The sequence below is a fragment of the Dasypus novemcinctus genome, chromosome X, assembly GCF_030445035.2.
Source record: "Dasypus novemcinctus isolate mDasNov1 chromosome X, mDasNov1.1.hap2, whole genome shotgun sequence".
Lineage (NCBI taxonomy): Eukaryota > Metazoa > Chordata > Mammalia > Cingulata > Dasypodidae > Dasypus > Dasypus novemcinctus.
The window spans coordinates 136,372,890-136,382,015 of record NC_080704.1 but is presented as its reverse complement, the minus strand read 5'-3'; the positions used below and the strand labels follow the sequence as shown (position 1 = coordinate 136,382,015).

The following is a 9,126-nucleotide window of genomic DNA, read 5'->3' as shown; positions in this document are numbered from 1 at the left end:
AAGAATGCAACACTACTCAGCTGTAAGAAGGAATACAGTACTAACACATGGGATGGCACGGATGAATCTTGAGGACCTTATGTTGAGTGAAGCAAGCCAGGCGTTGAAGGAAAAATACTACATGAACTCTCTGATATGAAGTAAGCAAATCAAACTGTCTCAGAGAGCTAAAGACTGGACAATAGGCTTACCGGAAATTGGGGGGAAGTGGAAGTTTGTGAGCTGATGCCTACATGGGCGAAATTTATGATAAAGTGGAGGTAAGTAGATGTGCAATGAAGGGATAAGACGGGGGCATAGGGATACAATGGAGGGGGGGCTTCGCAAACTTGAGGGGGTCTGGGGTTGGTAGGATGGTTCAGAGGGTCCATGGAATTGGGAGGAGGTTTGGGGGAGCAGGTGAACACAGGAGATTGTCAGGTATGTGGTCGAAATTATAATGTTGAGAAAACATTTTAGAAAATATAATAAGGGAGGGTTACTTGTTTAAAGTGTTTGACAGGTGGCAAGTGGCACAGGGTGCACCTGGGGCAGGTTTCTAGGGAGTGTGTGAGTGCTCACCTTGTCAGAATGTGTTATATCAGTGGGTGGAGACCCATACAATGAATAGGAAGGTGATGTACCCCCATCATGGGGAGGCCTGATGTTCTCAAACAGAGGAAAGAGTGTCTCTTGAGAGGATGGATGGCTCCCAATTAGTGAGGACAGACTAGTGTGCCAAGCCCTCAGCATCATTGCAAGTATCTATGAATCTGGTCCTTCAAGCAGTGAAGCTTGGTTGTCACAGTGGGCCCCGAGGAGAAGGGGAGAAAGAAATAGAATAGATGGAAGACGGGGTAACTAGGGGGCAATGGAAATGTTCCACAAGATTGTGCAACAATGGCTATAGGATATGTTAAATTTCACCAAAAATTTATAAAAGTGTGTAGTCTAAAATATAAACCATAATGGAACCATGGTTAGTAGCTATGTTTCACTATCTGTCCAGCAGTTGTAACAAATATAACATCCACTTGTAAAAAGATCATGGCTAGGGAAGGGGGAAAAGGGTTGATGCTGGGTATATGGGAGTCCCCTAATTCATATGTGACTTTATTGTGATCTAAATCTTTTTTGAAGACAAAATTAAAAAAAATTTTTAAAAAGGATGTAGACACTGAGGAATGAATAGAAGAGATTGCCTTACCACTGTACGTACAGGGCAACACCTGTTACAGTGATGAAAGTCAAAACATCAAAAACAAAGTTTTATGATATTTTTAATTTTTTAATACCCCAATTTATTTTTTACTTTATTTTAGTTTTACTAAATTAGTATGTGTTCTATTTCTAATCTTTAAACCTATCATTACTATTTCATTTTCCTACTAATTGAATTTGGCAATATATTAGGCTTCATTTTTTAAGAAGTTTTGGATCATGGAGGGGTTCAGCTATGGCAGGGGAGGAGCACTGGTGTGGGGTGTCATTGATGGGGGACACATGATTGGGAGGGAGTTCTCCAGGGCATGTACATATGGTATATAAAAATGTTTGGGTATTCATTGGGTATTGTCATAGTAGGTAGAGTCACACACAACTGAGGGAATGCTGAGTTCCTAGCTGGGAGAGCTCTGTCACATTCCACAACAGAACAGCAACAATCCTCCAATTGCAAGGGCAAAGAACAGTGAAGAAAGATGTTCCAATGATGGGCCCTTGATACTGATGACTATGCTTAGAAGCCTGTGTGCTTGAAATTTCAACTAGGTCTAGAGCTACAGGGTGCCTAAGAGTTACCTCCTGAAAGCCTTCCTGTTGCTCAAATGTAGCCACTCTTTAGGCCAAACTCAGCATATAAGTGCATTACCTTCCCCCCAGCATGGGACATGACTCCCAGGGATGAGCCTCCCTGGAACTGAGGGATTACTACCAACCATCAGCTGGTAATGCATCTAAAAAAGACCTTGAATAAAAGGGGGAAATGGCACAGACAAATGAGTTTTTATGGCTAAGAGACTTCAAAATGAATCGAGAAGTCATCAGAGGGGTCACACTTACACACATCTCAACAGGATCCCAGAGACAGCCAAAATAGATACAACTCCAGTTACTGGTGCTCCTGAGGGCTATGGAGACACACAGGCTCTACAGTCATGGCAGATTGCTCTGGAGTTCAGTACCTTGCCAGAGAGCCTTATTTTGGATTTAGTGCTCCTGAGTGTAATGGAGTTGGACTCAGATATGACCTCTCTACACATGCCTCTTCTGTCATTTTTACTGAACCTGTGGTTGGTGCTGAAGTTGGTGTATGCTTATGAGACTTGAATCTCTGGACTGTCCATGTGCCAGCTGGGCCCTGAGCCTCAGCAGAGTTGCAACACCTACTCTCCAGTTCACTGGACTTACCCAGTCCAACTAACAGGGAGATGAGGATGGTCAACCACCATACCAGGGAATTGAGAGTGTCTACAACTGCAAGCAGGAGAATTGCATCCATCATCCATGTGGGATCTAAGCTCCCTCTCGATTTAGAGGTGGAGTGGACATCACCATCCGATGGTCCACAGGATTTAGGAATAAAGTAAGGATTAGAGTGGACTTGCTGGTATTCTACTATAGAACTGTTGTTACTCTAGCAATGGAAGAAATTATACCATTGATGTGGAGACAGTAGCCACAGGAGTTGCTGAGGGCAGGGAGAGGGAAGAAGAGGTGTGATACGGGGGCATTTTCAGGACTTGGAGTTGTCCTGAATTATATTGCAGGGGCACATGCATGAAATTATGTATCCTGCCATAACCCACTGAATGGACTGGGGGAGAGCATAAAATATAATGTAAACTGTAATCCATGTGGTGTAGCAGTGTGGCAAAATGTATTCATCAAAAGCAATGAATGCACTACACTATCAAAAGAGGTTGTTGATGTGGGAGGAGTGGGGGGGTGCGGCATATGGGAATCTCATATTTTTTAATGTAACATTTTGTGATCTATATATCTTTTTAAAAAAGGCAATTAAAAACTTTGCTAAAAAATACCTTATTGATGAAGAAAAAATAATTTTAAGAACAGCGTTTGAGATAAACTTTAGCTTAAGATGCCAAATTAAAATTTTTTAATTAAAAATAAACAATAAAATACTAAATTTACATTGTCATTTAATAATTTGTGCCTTTGTTAAAATTGCTGAAAGAATATTTTTCTAAAAACAAAACAAACATGAAAAAACCAACTCTCATTGTGGAGTAGATGTAACTCAGTGGTTGAGTGCCTGCTTCCCATGTATGAGAACCTGGATTCGATCTCCAGCATATGGTGGGTAGCAATGCTTCAATATGTGTCCACCAATTGTAACAAACACACCACAATAATGAAAAATGTTGTTAATGGGGGAAAGTGTTTGAGGGAGAAGGGATGGGGTATATGGGAATCCCTTATATTTTCTTATATATGTAACCTAAAGCTCCTTTAAAAAGAAAAAATATATATATTAAAAAAAACCTTGGGGGTGTGTGTTGGCTCAAGCAGTTGATCTCCCACCTCCAACATGGGAGGTCCTGGGTTCAGTTTGTGGTGCCTCCTGAAAAATTGGAAGCAAAACAAACAATAAAACCAATCCAAGGAAGCCAATGTGGCTTGGTGATCGAGCACCAGCTTCCCACATACAATGTCCCAGTTTCAATCCCTGGCCTCTGGTACCTAAAAAAATAACCTCCCCAAAATGAAAATCCCTGGATCAGATGATTTCACAGGTGAATTCTACCAAACGCTCAAAGAAGATTTAATATAAATCTTAACCCAAACTTTTCCAAAAATTTGAACAGGAAGGAATGCTACCAAACTCGTTCTATGAAACCAACATCACCCTAATACCAAAGCAAGATATAGATAATACAAAAAAGAAAATTACAGACCCATTTCCCTAGTCAGTACAGATGCAAAACTCCTCATCAAACTATTCACTATGTGAATCCAACAACATATAAAACAATTATTCATTGTGATCAAGTGGACTTTATCCCAGGCATGCAAGGTGGTTCAACACAAGAAAATCAATCAGCGTAATACATCACATTAATAAATTGAAAAAGAAAACTCACTTGATCATTTTGATTGATGCATTTTGATTGATTGACAAAATCCAGCATCCTTTCTTGATAAAAGCACTCCAAAAGACAGGAATTAAAGGAAACTTTCTCAGTATGAAAGAAAGGGTGTATATATGAAAGACCCACGGTTGACCTTTTACTCAATGGTGAAAGACTGAAAGCTTTCCCACTGAGAATGGGAATAAGACAAGGATGCCCTCTGCCACAGCCATTGCTGAATATAGTGCTAGAAGTTCTAGCTAGAGCAATCAGGCAAGAAGAAATAAAAGTGTCCAAATTGGAAAGGAAGAAGTAAAACTTTTGCTATTCTCAGGTGATATGATCCTATACCTAGAAAGTTCTGAAAAATGTGCAGCTAAGCTACTAGGGCTAATAAATGAGTTGAGCAGAGTGGCAGGATACAAGATTAATATGTGAAAATCAGTAGTGTTTGTATATACTAGGAAACGGCAATTTGAGGAGGAAGTCAGGAAAAATTTTCCATTTACAATAGCAACTAAAAGAATCAAATATTTAGAAATAAATTTTACCTGTATTCAGAAAACTACAATACATTGCTAAAAGAAATCAAAGTAGACCTAAATAAATGGAAGGATATTCCATGAAGACTAAATGTGGTTAAGATGTCGTTCCTACCTTTTCCCCAGTGGTTAGTGCTCAGTGTGCAGAGTGTGTGCTCTGGGCTTGGAACACACATTAATTATTTAAAGATTTTTAAAAATCTAAAAAATCTTTTAACCCCTCCCCCCCAAATTTACAAACTATCCACATTTCTCCCATCAGAGACAAGTTTTTCTTCCTCTTTTATAAAATAACACTATGAAGAAGCCAAGACCAACCCTGTGGCCTGGGGCCTCTCAGCAGTTCCAAGAAGGAACCAAGGTCAGAGGTCTTCCTGCTGCCCAAACCCAACACTGCTAACCTAGCTTCCCAGCCAGCAACCAGCAGCAAACAGCAAGAGATCGCCCGTTCTGCAGCCATTGAGTAGTTTTTTATTCCCTTTGATTTTTGTTCCTCTGGGCTTGCACCTCCTCCAGCACTCACTCTCTTATGGAAAGCTTGTGGCTTGTGGCCCTGTGGACAGCCAGGCTGAGATGAACCCCAGCTACCATATCTCCTTGCTGTACGTGGGATACCTATACCTTGACATGAGGAGGCAGTGCTCTATGAAAAGTTAAGCCTGGCAGGGGGTCATCCTCTCCATCCAAGTCTGCAGGGACATGATCACCCATGTCTCCTTGGGCTATGCTTATGTGAATTTCCAGCAGCTGGCGAACCTGGAGCATGCTTTGGACAACATGAAAATTGATATTATAAAGGGCAAACCAGTATGCATCATGTGGTACCAGCATGATCCATTAGTTTGGAAAAGTGGAGTGGACAAAATAGTCATTAAAAATCTGGACAAATCTATTGATAATAAAGCACTGTATGATATATTTTCTGTTTTTGGTAACATCCTTTCATGTAAGGTGGTTTGTGATGAAAATGGTTCCAAAGACTATGGATTTATACATTCGAGACACAGGAAGCAGCTGAAAGAGCTATTGAAAAATGAATGGGATGCTTCTAAAAGATCGCAATGTATTTGTTGAGCAATTTAAATCTCATAAAGAATGAGAAACAGAACTCAGCTAGAGCACAAGAGTTTATCAATGTGTACATCAAACATTTTGGAGAAGACATAGATGATGAGTGTCTTAAGCATCTCTTTGGCAAGTTTGGACCTGCCTTAAGTGTGAAAGTAATGACAGGTGAAAGTGGAAAACCCAAAGGTTTTTGAATTTGTGAGCTTCAAAAGGCATAAAGATGCACAGAAAGCTGTGGATGTGCTCAATGGAAAACAAGTTTACGTTGGTCAAGCTCAGAGAAATGTGGAATGATTAACAGAACTTAAGCATAAGTTTGAACAAATGAAGCAAGATAAGATCACTAGATACCAGGGAATTAACCTTTTTTTGAAAAATCTTGATGATTGTGTTGAAGATGAAGGTCTCTGGGAAGAGTTTTTTCCATTTGGTAAAATCACTAGTGCAAAGGTTATGATGAAGGGTGGTTGTAGCAAAGTGTTGGGTTTTGTTTGTTTCTCCTCCCCAGAAGAAACTACTCAAGCAGTTACAGAAATGAATGGTAGAATTGTGACCACAAAGCCTTTGCATGTAGCTTTAGCTCAGCACAAAGAAGAGTGCCAGGCTCACCTCACTAACCAGTATGTGTAGAGAATGGAAAATGTACGAGCTGTCCCATACCATGTAACCAACCCCTACCAGCCAGTACCTCCTTTAGGTTACTTCATGGCAGCTATCTGACAAACTCAGAACCGTGCTGCATAGTATCCTCCTAGCCAAATTGCTCGCTGAAGACCAAGTCCTTGCTGGACTGTGAATGGGCCTCATCCGTTCCAAAATATACCCTGTGCTATTCACCCAGCTACCCCTAGACCACCATTTAGTACTATGTGACCAGCTTCTTCACAGGTTCCATGAGTCATGTCAACAACACATTGCTAATACATCAACACAGACAATGGATGCACACCCTGCAGCTGCTACTGCTGCAATTACTCCTGCTGTACACACCATTGCACAGTATAAATATGCTGTGCAAGTTTGCAATCCACAACGTCTTAATGCACAGCCACAAGTTGCCATGCAGCAGCCTGCTGTTCATGTACAAGGTCAGCAGGCTGTTTCCATGTTGTTGTCATCTGCCCCTCCTCAAGGGCAAAATCAGATGTTGGGTGAACAGCTCTGTCCTCTTATTCAAGTCATGCACCCTACACTTGCTGGTAAAATCACTGGCATGTTGTTAATGACTAATAATTCAGAACTTCTTCATATACTTGAATCTGCAGAGGCTCTCCATTCTAAGGTTGATGAAGCTGTAGCTGTACTACAAATCCACCAAGCTAAAGCTGCCCAGAAAGCAATTGGTTAACAGTGTCCCAGGTCAGGAATTTGGTACTCTGTCAGTGGAACCTTACTTTGCAATTTATGCTCCCCAGTGTAACAGTGTTAGACTCATTTGTAGGTTCTCTACACATGACTTTTCTGCTCCTTTTATTTGAGCCCATAATTAGCACTATACTTGGTAAATATATGTCCCAGAGACTTAAATATTTGGTCCATCCATGTGCCAATTGATGCCAGAATTTCAGCAGAGTTGCAACACCTACTTTCCAGTTTATTGGACTCACCCAGGATGACTAACAAGGAGATAATGATGGACAATGCCCATCCCAAGGAACAGACTGCCTGCAACTGCAAGCAAGATACCTCCATCCTTCTGCCCCATGGGATCTAAGCCCCTTCTCAATTAGAAGCAGAGTGAGCATCACCATTCCAAAATCTTTAAGATTGGGGAATGAACAGTGGACTAAAGTAGACTTATTCTACAACAGATTTATTATTATTCTAAAAATGGAAGAATTCTTATCATTGATATAAAGATAGTGGCCACCAGAGGTTCTGAGGGATGGGAGATGGAAGAATAGGTGTAATATGGGGTGTATTAGTCAGGGTTCTATAGGAAAACAGAATCAACAGGAGATATCTATAAATAGTATGAGATTTTATGAGTCTCTTATGTGACCATTTGGATGCACAAGTCCAGGTCCGGTCTCAGGCAGGCTGCAAACCAGGCACTCCAATGAAAGTACAGGTAAGGTTATTGATGAGTTTCCAGCAGACTTTGCCTGTCCAAAGACAAGCTGGGAAATTCTGAGTGCTGCAATCACTTCCCCTTTTAAGGCATTCAACTGACTGGATAAAGCATCACTCATTGCAGACAGCAATCTCCCTGATTGATGTAGATGTAATCAACTATCTATGCAGTAAACTCACTGATGACTAAAGTCCATAAATGTCCTTACATTATAATTAGTCCAGTGCTTGCTTGACCAAACAACTGGGCACAATTACCTGGCTGAGTCGACACATTAAACTAACCATCATATGGGAGCATTTTTGGAACACTGGATTTGTCCTACATGACATTACAGTGACAGATACAGGTCATTATATATTTTCTCATAACCTACCAAATAGTGTGGGACAACTCTCTAAGCCAAACTCAGCATGTACATGCATTACCTTTCCCCCAGTGTGGGACATGATTCCCAGGGATGAGCCTCCCTGGCACTGAGGGATTAATACCATCACCAAACTAGTGATGCAACTAGAAAAAGACCTTGAATAAAAGGGGTAAATGGTAAAGGCAACTGAGTTTATATGGCTAAGAGACTTCAAAATGAGTTAGGAGGTCATCAGAGGGGTTGCGCTTATGCACGCCTCAGCAGGATCCCAGAGATAACCAAAGTATATACAAACCCAGGTAGTGGTTCTCCTGAGGGCTATGGAGACACACAAGTTCTACAGTCATGACAGATGATTCTGGATTTCGGTGCCTTGCCAGTGGTCCCTGCTTTGGAATTTGTGCTCCTGAGTGTGATGGAATTAAACTCAGATGTGACCTCTCTACACATGGCTCTTCTGTCACTTTTACTGCACCTGTGGTTGGCGCTGGGGTTGGTGTATGCTCAGAAGACTTGAATCTCTGTACTGTCCATGTGCCAGCTGGGCCCTGAGCCTCAGCAGAGTTGCAACACCTACTCTCCAGTTCATTGGACTTACTCAGGTCAGCTGGCAGGGAGGTGAGGATGGTCAACCACCACACCAGGGAACTGAGAGTGTCTACAACTGCAAGCAAGAGAATCGCATCCATCAGCCATGTGGGATCTAAGCCCCCTCTCAATGTAGAGGTGGGGTGGACATCGCCATCCCAGGGTTCACAGGTTGGAGGAATATAATATGGATTGTAGTGGACTTCCTGGTATTCTACTATAGAACTGTTGTGACGTCACTCTAACAATGGAAGTGATTGTATCATTGATGTGGAAAGAGTGGCCACTGTAGTTTCCTGAGGGCAGGGAGAGGGAGGAAGAGGTGTGGTATGGGGCATTTGCAGGACTTGGAATTGTCCTGAATTATATTGCAGGGACAGATGCAGGACATTGTACATCCTGCCATAATCCACT

General features: G+C 41.6%; 1 pseudogene; it reads left to right on the top strand.

Moving 5' to 3' along the window:
* Window positions 1-233: 233 nt before the first annotated feature.
* Window positions 234-5,874, top strand: LOC101440171 (polyadenylate-binding protein 1 pseudogene; annotated as a pseudogene).
* The last annotated feature ends 3,252 nt before the right edge of the window (window positions 5,875-9,126 follow it).